Source organism: Rhagoletis zephyria, unplaced genomic scaffold, assembly GCF_001687245.7.
Source record: "Rhagoletis zephyria isolate East Lansing unplaced genomic scaffold, Rhagoletis_zephyria_1.1 Rzeph_scaffold_01381, whole genome shotgun sequence".
In the NCBI taxonomy this organism is placed as follows: Eukaryota; Metazoa; Arthropoda; class Insecta; order Diptera; family Tephritidae; genus Rhagoletis; species Rhagoletis zephyria.
This window is the reverse complement of record NW_016158465.1, coordinates 7,447-21,143: the sequence shown is the minus strand read 5'-3', so window position 1 is coordinate 21,143 and position 13,697 is coordinate 7,447.

Genomic DNA, 13,697 nt, shown 5'->3' with positions numbered 1-13,697 from the left:
ACTTACTTAAATGGACTAATTGAACGTCGAGATAAGCGAGTAAAATGGACGGATTTCATGTCAAGTCAGCTCTAAAGTTTCCTTCCCTTAAATTCTAATAAATTTTCAGAGCTATAATTGACTTCAAACACAGCAGGGCAAAGAGTGTTCCAAAATGCACAGCTAAAACTCACTCGCTCATCGGTTGCTTAATGCATATAGTATGTATTTATGTAAATATACGCTAAATTTGTGTGTCTTTGAACTCTAAATTGAAACCGCGGATCAAAATTTTCTTCGGAAACGACATTCATATTTTTTTAATAATTCTGTATGTATGTATGTAGGTATACATTTCAATTCATGACATTTCTCATTTCATTGCAAGCAAATATGCATTAGTCGACAAGTTTACTTTTTTACCGAAATTTTCACTCTAAACAGCTCAATCTTACTTTTACCGTTCTTTTTTTTCTGTAATCACCTAAGCTAAGTATAAGTTGTCATTGCACTCTGCGCGAATTAGTGTTAATTGATTGCTTGTCAAATCAGAAACATGCAATGCCAATGGCTGGTATACTTTTCTTTTTTAATTTGTTAATTTTCTGTGCATACTTTTGTGCAACAGTTTTTGCCTGGAATTTCTAAAAGGTAATCATTATTTTTTCATAGAACCCATTGCATTACGGTAAACAAAGGAAAATGAACTCCATTTCCTATTGCAATCGGTTAATTGTGTGGGACGAAAAGTAATGTTTACACTGAGCAAAGCGGTTAGGTTGTTTGATTTTTAATGGAGGAAATACAGTGGCGATCAAAATGGGATGAATGGTGTTTCGTTTTTAATGAATATTTACAATGTTTTTCAAGCTAAAGTATTTTTAATATTTTGTTATAAAAACACGGTTCATGCTATAACAAAAACTATACAAGTCACATTTTCAAACTTAATACAGAATTTGGAAAAATTCCACAAATGTTATCTAAATTTCGAGCTTCTTTAACCAGAAATTTTATTTTATAAGATTCTAGTAAAATAAGTGCAAGCTTTGAGCAGCTTAAAAAATCGCATTGATGTGTAATAATTTTTTTATGCTGACAACTTTTTTCATATAAATAGCGAAATTTAGGTAAACTGGCGTTGACTTTTTTTATTTACTCGCATATTTTTCCACAAGAAATTCATGTTTATATGGAAAAAGGCCGTCGACAAAAAAAAAATATTTAAAATCCACGTGATTTTTAAGCTGCTCAAAATTTGTACTTGTTTTACTAGATTTTTATAGGCTTATTAACTGCGTACTCAAAAAATTTCTAAAAATTCTGATTAAAGAGCTCGATATTTAGATAAAGATTTGTAGAATTTTTCTAAACGCTGTATACAGTTTCAATTATTACACAATTATTTTCATGAATTTTTTTTGATTATTAATTATTTATGGTAATATAGTTCATTCTATAAATAAACCATATAAATCAAATTTTCACATTTTAGTTAAAGTTCACAAAAATGCAAAAAATTTTCATCCAAATTTTCAACTTTTTATCAGAATTTCTAGATATTTTTCGAGTATGCAGTATTGCAGCTTTTTCAATTTTAGTCTGATGAGGTGCAAGTTTCAACCAGCAAAAAAATCGCGTTGATTTTTGAGTTTTTTTTTTTTTTTTGAAGACTGCTTTTGCAGTGTCTTGTACGCTGGGCTTAGTAAACGCCAGGCCCAAAAAAGCACACCAATTAAAAGTCCAAAATTGCCTCGAATTGCCCCACCTTTCGATGAAGACCAAGGCAAACCAACAAAAGACTACGTTTCTGGACGTCTGCCATTTTCAGACCCTTGGAAAGGAGCCTCTGCATAACTGGTTAATGCCCTCAAAGGACATGGTGTCTTGGTGTTGGTTGACATGGTGTCCATCATGAGTACTTGGACCGCACATACGAGAGTCACGATATTCAAATCGTGTTTGTCGCAATGTAGCTTTTTCAAGGAACAAGTTGAGAAGACTTTTGTTTCTTCAAAATTTTTATAATGGCAATCACAAATAAGTAGATCTAAATTTCTGACTGTGTATGATCAAACGTGCATTTACGTTGAAGACATAAAACCAAAAGAATAATTGTTATGGTATGGAAACGCTGAAATTTCGCAAAGAAAAACACTTGTTAATTTCCATTAAATTGCAACAACTTGACGATGACGGCGGGCGGTCATTCGTAAGCGAATGTATGAACATTAGGGTGGTTCAAAAAAAAATGCATGAGTAAAAGTAAATTCGGAAAATTTATGCTCTCTCCCCCTAGGATTGTTCTATACCGAAGAAAATTATACCCCTATTTTTTTATTTTGATTAAATAAACAATTGGGTATTATTATTGGGAATCCTTTGCAAAGTAACAGAGCTTTCCGATCGAAAACTATTGATTTTAAAGAATTCTATACCATTTATACGAAAAGTTGTTTTTTCCCCATTTAAAAATACATGGAAAACTTTGAGCGCTTTGAGCGACCTCTAAATATTTTTTGATTTCAAAATAAAAAAAAATAGGGGTAACATTTTTTTCGGTATAGAACAATCCTAGAGGGTGAGAGCATTACAGTTCCGACGTTACTGTTTACTGTGACCACCCTAATGAACATGCACACAACTGAAGTTGAGTACATACTTACATAGCATGCTTTGTATGTATTTGTTATGTAATTGCGCATGCATTTATGGTGGTGCAAATATCTCATTTGCGATTGCCATTGCCATTGACGTAAGCACACATGTGATGAGCTAGCTGCTGGGCTGAAATATGTACACACACGGTTCTCTGAAATTGCGACGATTGAATGACTAACAAACTTGTTGGATTGTTTAGTTGAACGTTAGAGTAATTAGGTTTGTTCGTCGAAAATCCAGCAAGAATTATCCAACACTCAAAATATCAGAGAGTAAGAAAAAATTCTCTCAAATTCTNCCGAATTAAGTTCAAATCATTGGAATTAACTAAATTAATTATATCAACAATTATTTACTTCCTTTTTTCATAAAAAAATCGCTCGTGTTTATAAATTTTTAAATTTAACGAACTAATTTATTCAAATTATTGTAGACAAAAATGCAACCATGCGCCACAACCACATGTTTTTCGTGTTTGCAAATTCTTGCTGGCAAAATTTTTTCCAGCAAGAATTTGCAACTTCTCTCCAAGAGAACTGTCACTTTGCTCTCAAAATTTTTGAGTGTTGGATAATTTTTTGGTCTGCACGAACGCGATTTGGGCAAAAATCGTGATAATTCGTACAAATTCGTACAAATTTTTTGCTCGACGAACAAACCTATTGTGGAGTTGCATTGCTAACCACCGCATGCAACATGAATCACAACAAAAAAAATAATAATAATAATAACAAACAATGGAAAACCATATGAGAAAGTATAAAAATATAAAGTAAGATAATTGCAAAAGAATTAACAATGAAATAGTAAATTTATAAAGAATAAAGCAAAAGAATACCTAGAATAGCAGTTAGCTAGCTATGAGTAAGATGTATGCACTACTGCCCTGTAGGGTTGGGTTAGCAAAAAATTCAGTCAAGGCGAAGAACACTTGCCTTAATTGAATTGGTGCGAAATGCAAAGCAAGTAGCGGTTGGTCTAGTCTTCCATAGACGACTGACTTTGCATACAATATTTTGACGTCATCGTTTCCCAATTCAAAGTAATGCCTTCTACCGAGTCCTACAGGGGTTGCATATAAATACATAGCTATGTAGGTAAATGTATTAGCTCAATGCACATTCAGTGGACATACGTTTTGCGCTTAATTATGACATTCAAGTTTCGCGTATTTGCGCGTTCACAGACGTCCCATCAAGGGCGAACTACGAAATTTGAGCATACCACAAACTCAGATGTTCTGTTTTGTTTAGCTTTGCAAATTTTTCTTTGTGTGATGTTTTTCGCTAATAAAAAAAACAGCGCTTTGTGCGGGGATTCTGTAGTTTTTGCAATTTCTGTTGCACACATGTATGTATGTATGTATGTATGTTAGATACGTTTTTCGTTGCTTCTAAAGCAATTCTTTGTACAATAGCGGAATTTCAAAAAAAGAAAGAAACCTTTGCAAATTCATGGAGCAGTAAGAATTAATTACAAATTGTACTAAATCCACAGGTATGACGCGGAAAGTGCATTTGGCGATGAAATGGGCAGAAGGTGGAAAGGAGAAAAGACAACGAATTTGAAACTCTTTCACATTCGCATTCACATTCTATTGGCGACTGGCTTAGCCATTCATCCAACCACTTAAATGCGGAAGTGTGGGCGTAGCGCACATACTAGATAAGGCCATGCCCACTAGATTTGCGCAGATCGCTTTGAGCTACATATCCTCCCAACCGTCTCGTAGGCTCTATAGATTAAGCAAGCTGAATGATCTGAATTGTATCTTATCCAATCAAGAACAAAAAATTCAAAGAATATGATGGAAAGAAAATAAATAGTAGAAGAAAAGGCAGTTTAAGAAGCATCATTTGTGTATTCTAATCAAATTTCCCAGATAAACAAAAATTCAACAAAAGCCTGCAGCCGAACTTGGTTGCAGTAATTGGTGTAACAGTTGGCATTCTGTTTTTTTTTTCTTTTCCTTTTTCAATTGCCATTTCATTCGCATTCGCATTGTTATGCATTATGCAATTTGAGAAGATTTGACATGTGGGCTGAACTACTTAGAGAACAAGCGAGTGAGCGCTACAAAGCTACTTCCTGCTGCAATAGAAAAAAAAAAGATGAAAGAAATCTCAAAGAAATATATTTTGAAAAAAAAACTCGATGTTACAAAAATTGTGAAACAATGCGTTTGTAGTTGAAGTTGCAACAAATAAAAAAAAAAAACATCTAATGAAATAATTGAAAGAGAATAGACTAACATAAGCACACGTACATATGTATATATATTTTTAACACATGTATGTATGTATGCACTTTATATCCATCATATCTGCCACTGCTGTTACGTTTTTGATGGATTAGTTGAGGGATAAGATGAGAAATTTAAGAAAGAAGAATCAAAAAAGCGAAAAAAAACTCAGGCCGCTCACTTACTGATAAATATTCCATATCGTATACTCGGCAACATACCCAGCAGGAAAACTGCTTGTAATTTGTTCGCAAGCATCAATTTGTTGATTGCTACCCAATCACAATCTGCACTAAACACTGTGACTTGTTGTGAGTACTGACACTCTTGGCAAACCGGTAAAGTCTAAGCTTTTTAGCATAAGGCTAGGAGACAAATTTGCCCATTGTAAATGCCCTCTATAAGTGCCAGGAGGAGGCACATCCTTCTTACCAAGGTTTATCCATACTGTTTCAAGTAAAATATCATGCTCAGCCCTTCCTGCGGTGCGCTACCCAAGGCGCCTGATATACCGAGGCATGCGAGTCTCTGTACTCTTCCAATTATTCTCTGATTGCTGCTTTTATCCAATTTTGTGATTCCTGTGAAAGAAATAATCAGTTACGAGGAGCCAGAAGTGCTTAGCTGAAGGAGGTGCGGAGATAATGAGACAGTAATGTCCGTTTTTGTTGGAAAAGAGCACTAAACTTTGATAAATATATGTATGTAGGTATTTGCTTATTTTATTAGCCATATAAGACAAATACACAAAAAATCACAAAAACGGTTTGATTTTCCTACAGGTCATGTATTTACATACAAACATACATACGGGCAATCACAATTCAATCCGCACAAACCATACGTAAAATGCATTCTCCAAAAAAATTCAGGCAACATACACATTACCGTTGGTAGCTCTAAAGAAGAAAGCAAACGAAATTCTATTTGGGCATGTGGAGATAGTAATTGTAGCAAACACTACAAAAGGCCAATTTCTATAGCTGCAACAATCAAACATTTTTCTTGGCAGAATTATTAGCTACCTGCGTGCTGGACGGCTAATTCCTTTTCGCCTTAGCGAAAATCTTCAAACAAAACGTTTGAGATTTCTTTTCATTTTGCTGCTTTTTTACTTCCTTCACGCATTGCCTCCATGTGTTTGTATGTGCTGTTCCTGAACGATTTCGATTTTTGTTTATCAATTCTATCTTTTGCTCTTGTTACAATTGGCCCTAAAAGGTGCAACACATGTTGTAAGTGGCCTTTGTGTTGCAATCGTTGGCAAAACTCTACTTACAGCACCTGTCACCAAGTTGGTTGGTCTTACCTAAATACTACCGGCACTTTTGCATAGAGGCGAATGTGTGCAGATGCGTCTTTACGCATATACTTTTACCTTCTCAGATGCACTATTACATCCAATGTATGCGTGCGTGCGTGCGTGCGTGCCGCTTATCGGCCGGCTTATTGGGTAACAAATGTGCTCTGTGAAATCGTATCGTTTAAGTTTACTTGTGATTTCCCAAGTAATTTGAGATTTTGCAAGGTAGTAATACTTTTTTTTTATGCAGAATGGATTGCAATTTGGCATTTTACAATGCTTTTGCACTAAACTCACTTATGAAAATTTTAGTATGAGAAATAAGTAGTTATAAATTTATATAGAAATATTATAAGGATATTACTTACTTATATTATTTGATAAGTTCAAAAGCATATGTACTCTGCCCTCAGAAATGCAGCTCATCGACAGCGTTACACATGCTAAGTTAGGTTGTGGTGGCAGCGCCGACATGAGCCACATTGTAAAATTTATTTTAACGGTCACCAACAGTGTGACCAGGTTAGCCCTTTTGGGGCTAGATTAAGCATTAAATTTTATGCCATAGCGCCAGAAATTCAGATTTGACTTCGTGGCTTTTTTCTGGGATTTTTTATTTATTTTTATTAAAATATTCATAATAAAATTCGAACCGGAACTATAAAAATAAGTACCTAAGCTTCCTAAAAAGCTTGAGTATTTTTCAAACTTTTATTTATCGTCGAAATATTACAATAACAGTGCAAAGTACCAGTTCTTTCAGAATACTTTCGTAGCTTTTTAAAAAATAATACTAAGAATTTTGCTTTAAACCGTATTTTTTGTAATTTGATTTTTGGCGTACTACTTGTGCACTATGATGTAGAGAATATTAAAATTTTTGAATTTTCCTCATCCCAAACTTCTTTTTGCATATTTTGAAGGTATGTAGCCGTTATTGGCCTAATAGATGCTAGCTATTCTGTGTTTTGATGAGAATTATTTAAGAAGTTGTTTACGGAAAATCGGATTTGCGGAACTTATAGAGCTTTAAAAGAATTAATATACTGACTTCTTTTTAAGTTCAATTTTCATAGCATATACATAACTTTTTCTAACCTTTTCTAACCTTTTTTAAAAAACGAATTTAGCTTCGCATTTTGCGTTCATCTGCTCACACTGCTCACCACAGGTAATCTGCGTTAAGTTAAGAGAAGCGCTATGTGTTCAAAACTAAGGTCTGCAAGCAGGGTATATCCACTCCGGAGAGTTCTTTGAAAATGTTAGCGAATGCCGGGAACCTGCAAGAACTGAAGGATACCATTCATCAGGAAATCGTAGGAATCCTTGCAGATGTACTTTTCAAGAATTGCAGCCAAAAAATCAATTTCTGCAAATCGCAAAACTTTGCAGATTGCTTGAAAATTTTGGCAAAATGTTTCATTCCTTCGGGGAGGTGTTTTATTAAATTTGGATTGGTCTTGATAGGGTTGCCACCTCTCTCGAAATTTCAAAATATTCAAATGTGCGACTGAAGCAAAGTATTACTACAGGATATCAAAATATTCTATTCTCAAATATTTTAAAATTAGCTGGTTGGCCACGTATTTTAATAGAATTGCCACCTATTTAATTTTCAATGGAATATCTGTCAATACCCCCGTCAATGCTCTGCGCCATGCCACCTTAATTAGTGCGGTTTTTTTGCCTGAAATTTAAATTTTTTGATATATGTAGACGAAATGTGGTTGCAACGATATCACACACCTTTGGAGTACGCCTGAGTTATTATCCGAATTGTGTGAAAAAGTTATCAAAAATTACCCCAAAACTAGCCTGAGTTATTATCCGAATTGTGTGAAAAAGTTATTAAAAATTACCCCAGAAGTATCGACTGCTGCAAACGCTTCCGTGGAGGACATTCATATGATATTGTATGCCACATAAAATGGTTTAGTTTAAAACTTATTCTCTAAACGAAACCAAAATTCATGGCATGACATAATGCAGAAGACTTTCATCCCTTTCTAGAATTATTTCAAGGCAAAGTCACCTCTTCCCTGCTCCGGGAACATTCGTCAATTTCTATACAAACCAAATTGCAGACCCTGTGTATTTTAAGAAACCATTGTGTCACCTTCTTCTACCAGTGAATCAAAACGAAGGCAAACAAATATTTTTATACACATATGTAGTTTTTTGTTTTTTTTTAATTATCTAAAAGATTGCAGATTTACATCTCACTCTTTGGAGTGCATGCAACAATAATCGTATCTTCTTGTCCGAGTGATTTCTTAAATGAGATTGAAGATGAACTTAGAGATTTTGAAAACTGAGAGCGTATACATAAAAATATCTGAATTTTTTAATCTTAAGAATTTGAGTGCTTTTCGTACTTGGATCTCATTCAAAAATTTACACAACTGGCTTAGCCGCAGACAAGGAAAAAGGCACTGAAGCGAATAGTACAAAGTCAACGGACAAATGGTGTGGTCTGTTAACAAAGTGGAATTTGACTGGCTGTAGCAGATGGAACTAAGTATTTCGTAAATTTTACGATGCGTGGGCGATGAAAAGTTACTCTGCTTAATTTAAAACAAACAAAACTGATGGGAGAGTAAAAGTATTTGATAGATTTTTAACAATAACTACTTCTCGTAGGGTGTTATATGCCTTAATTTTATCCTCAATACAGTTTCATTCGGATGCTAAATAAGTAGGTACTATTTGCGAGATGCTGAGATGCTCCTGGCCGGTTGGTTAGAGGTGCGCGCTACCACCCGGTAAGGCCTAGGTGCAAACCTCAGAGTGCATTTCTGCCATGAAAAAGTGCACTTTACAAATTGCTGGAGAAGTTCGGCCAAGCACTTGACAAAATGTGTGCAATGCCAATTGTTTTTTTTTTTTTTGTATGTATGTACATTAGGGGGGTCCTTCATTGTAGGAAGCGAATTTTTACATCAGATTTCCTAAGCCTCACCCCCTACGTTGATGCTACTATTGTTTTTTTTTCATCTAATACCCAAATCGATACTTTTGTCGAAGCTATCACATATAAATTTTGGCTCCGATTGGATCCGGCTAAGGCGTGTCGCGCAAGGGTCAAAGTTCAGATTACCCTATGAAAACGCCTTAACCGTCTCCAATCGGTACCAAAATTTATATGTGATATCCAGGGCTGGCAAAAATTTGCAAATGCCTGTAAAAGCTTATTTTGCATATTTTTTGGCAAATTTGTTGGTTTTTGCATATATGCGACTTACGTGCATGTGTTTGCATATTTGGCAACATTTCATACATTTTCGGTGAAAATGAGGCGATCGATTCGTTATACTCCTGCCACCACTTTGTATGGCCGAACGAGTAATTCCGATTACATAATAAACCTGTTTTAGGGCCAGTTTCTCAGTGTCTGGTTAACACTAACTACAGGTTAAACATCGTTGTCGATGTCATCGACCCCTTGTTATATGTTATGGAGTCGGACCACGTCGATAGCGATATTTAACCCGCAGTTAGTGTTTACCAAACATAGAGAAACTTACCCTTATTCTGCAATGCCGAAAGATTGATAACTGATAAGACTTATAGTGTAAATCCGAGATAATTGAATAAAAATATTGTAAAAATTTGATAATCCTCATTAAACTACCTTTAGGAGCATATTTTGGTGATTTATCGAGCTTTTTATAGCGCACATTTTCAGATTTTCTGGCATATTTTTGCCAGCCCTGGTGATATCTGTAGCCGTGGTATTATCTAACGATTGCGGAGGTGAGACTGAAGAAAATTTTTTATTTGATTTTTTAAGTACCACCCTAATGGTCACACATATGTACATATGTAATATTAGTAGTAACAAAACTACATATAATAGTTAGGTATGTTCAATTCAGAAAAGCAAAAATATTTCACTTTGCATTTCATTTCTGAGATATTTCCTTTATTTTCCAACTTTATCACGGAAAATATACCTACATATGAAGGTACATATGCACATACATACTTACATACAAGTACCAATAGAAGCCATTCGAACAAACTTGTTTATGGTATTCCAATAATAAAATTTTTATCAATAATCTACAAGTTTTCATACTTCTCATTCAACATTTAAATGAAATTATCTTCAAAAAGTAAATGTCATGGACCAATCTAACGTTTCAAATAAAGAACCGATGAGATTTTGCAAATTTTATGCGTTTTTTTTAAAAAAAAAGGTATCAAGCTCTTAAAAAATCACCCGTTACATACATACATACATATCGTCACCCTTATGCCAGAAGCTTGAATGTGCAAATTTATCAGTTTTGAATTATTGGGTTGACTTGATTGACCTTTGGATGTGCTATGTTATGCCAACACCCAGAATACCATGCGTAAACGGAAACCACATATTTTAAAGTTACAATTGCATAATTGTAGAGTTAAGCCTCCTAAAAATGCAAACATGCAAACTTGATTTCCCAAAATTTTCATTTTTTACACATTCATGTTTCTGGCATACGGGCGACGATATGTATGTATGCGTTGAATTATTTTATCCAATAAATTTTACAAAAAATATTTTTCCGAATTTATTTTATTGCCCATAAATTCACTTTCTTCTTCATATCGCGCATTTTATTAATTACTGAATGCCAAATATAATTTATACAGCAATTAAATAGCACTACTAAAAATTACCTAGGATTTTATTTAATAAGCAAGCGTTTCAAGAATCTGAATATGTTTGTGTAGAAATTGTTTCATCGGCAGCCAAAAAAATAATTTATGACTAGCTTCAACCACAAAATACCGAACATAAAATTATCAATCAATCAAATGCATTGCCAAAAATAAATAAATAACCTAAACAGACCAATTGAATTAGGTCAGATTTTTTCTTTTAGATGTCTAGTAAATTTAAAAGATTTTGTAATTACCTACACAATTCAGCATTGTGGAAGTGATTACAGAGAGATACAATATAAGCAGTATATACAGTATGTATCTGTACATATATGTATGTACATATATACATACATCCATAGATATGTATGTATGCCTGTGGGCGTGTATAATTTATAATCACACAATTTTGGAAACATCTGATTTGTTTATTTTGAAAGCGTTCAAATAATCCAAAAACACCACAAGCAGAAAAGCAGAAAAGCTACTCAAAATATTTACCACACAAACCAAACTACAAATATCATAAACATTTAACGTGTGTGCGTAATAATAAAACAACTGCATAATTTTGCTCGAATTTTTAGTACAAGAACAGCTGCGTTGGCAATCACTTCTAAGCGAATACATTTGCATTGCAACTCAACAGAAATGGGTGAAATAAAATCTTACAAAGAAATTTTTTATAAATACTATGAATATTTCGCAATGATCAGCAAACACTGATTGCACTCAGTCAAAGAGCGGAGTATGAGTTCATATTTAAAAATTGAGAAGGCTGCGGTTTTAGTTAAGTCGAATGCCGCTGCTAGCCTTGAGTAAGAGAACAATTGGCTGCTCAACAGTCAAGTGAGTGACAATTTTTATTGCTAAGTTTTTCGGTTATCTCACTCATTTTAGTGTTCTCACTTTCTTGATTCACTCAAAATATGTTTTTTTTTTAATTTTTTATTATTGACTCAGCTATAAAAAAACAACTCATAAAATAGACTCAAATATCTATTTTGCAAAAAAATTATGCTCTGAGTGTCGGTTCGTATCTCTCAACGACCTAACAGGCAAATATCTAACTCACAACCATCTAACTGTCAATAATTTAACACTCGACCATCTAACTCTCATTTATCTAACACTCATTAAGCTAACACTCTCCAAACTCGATCTACTTTCAATTTACTCAACGCCATTAAATTTTTCCTCTCGCAGATTTACTCATTGGCTTGAAATGCAGCAAAAAAGTTATCTCAACGTATAAAAAACTCGTCCAACCGGTGGGACTTGTGTCAATGCCTTCTACCGTCGACTGCATTTCGTTGCACTTTTATTGCCGCTGCATGGTTATTGTTATTGTGGCTGCTGTGGAGGTATGCCTAGCCACTATTTTTTGTGATTTTTATTATATCACTACTTTGATTGCATTAGAGTTGCATACAAACAAATGTAGGTATAAGATTGTCGCTCATTTCCGTTGTTCTCGCAGCTACTCATAGGCTAAAAAGAATGTGTAAGATTGCTATTGTGACTGAGTCTAGTGTAGACTGCTCAATGAGCACGATCTGTATTTTAATTCAGCAATATGGTTTAGTTGGGCCTGCAGGTTAGTGTGAGAGTATTTGTTGATATTGCTTTGCGTAATAAATTTCTTATTAAATTCCATTGACTTCTATAAAAATTTATTGAATAGCAGACCTATAGTGGTAAGAGTAAAAGCCTGGCGCATTGATGTTGTCCCATCGAAAATGAAGAGCAAAGCCAATATTAAAGTGATACCCTGCAAATTAAAATATGCTTCAAGCTGGTCATGAGGCTGTGCCGCTGTACCCCTTCCAAGATACAGTATGAAATTTCAGTAAGATAACGACTAACAGCACCAACTCTGGACGGAAAATGTGACCACTTCTGTGAATAGTACTACTTCTGCTGACAGCATACTTAGGCCCATCATTGGGATCGTTTTGGTACCACAAGAGATCTCCTTTCCAGTGCGGGACATTCTCAAAGTAGGTCCCTTACTGATTACGGAGTCTCTCCGCGTGTTATCTGACCGGTCAGCAGACACGTAGCTTAATAGATTTATCCTCTACTTAGTATAAGCAGTTGCCTTGATCTTTTCACATCCCAATCCGGCCACATAAGCTTTGCCGCATTGCAGGTTTCTAGCTGTTTATATCATTCGCCTGCTTCGTAGAAGAATAAAACCTGTATAGGTATGTATTGAGCTTGTAGGTGCGAGCGGAATGCCCAAGCTCTTCCAAGTCGGCGAAAGTGGAAGGGTAGTGACCTTCCTTGCAAGCTTATCCCAGATCTCATTGCCTGGTATACCTCTGTATCCCGGCACCCATACCAGGTGAAGATTGAACTGCTCTGCCATCAAGGTAAAGTGATCTACGGAAACTCACTATAGTTTGCGAGTAGTAAGCCAGTATGCAACTCTCAAGAAAAAAATTGCCATGCTCGTTCAGCCAGAAAGACGCTGCTTTGTTCCCGGAGGCGGAATGACTTTTGTACTCCTATTTGTTCCAAGTACACTCCACCTTCGACCTTGTAAAGGCTCTACTGAGCCACAGTAGTGCCGTACTCTATATATATATTATTAGTAAGAGGTGTGCACAGCGTCCTAGAGATCATTCGTCTCCTCAACTCTTCAAAATTCTTTTTCTTTGTCTCAATCCCTACGAGAGTTAAAAAGGCTTCGGTGGTAAGAATTTAATGTGCTCATACTGTGCAGACGATGTTAGACTCAAAGAAAATGTGCCTTGGTTTCTCTATATTCGAGTCGCAAAAGCGGAATAGATCATTCGATCAGACGTATGAACCTCTTCGTATTATGCTCGCCAACTAAGTTACCTCAAAGTAGCAGAC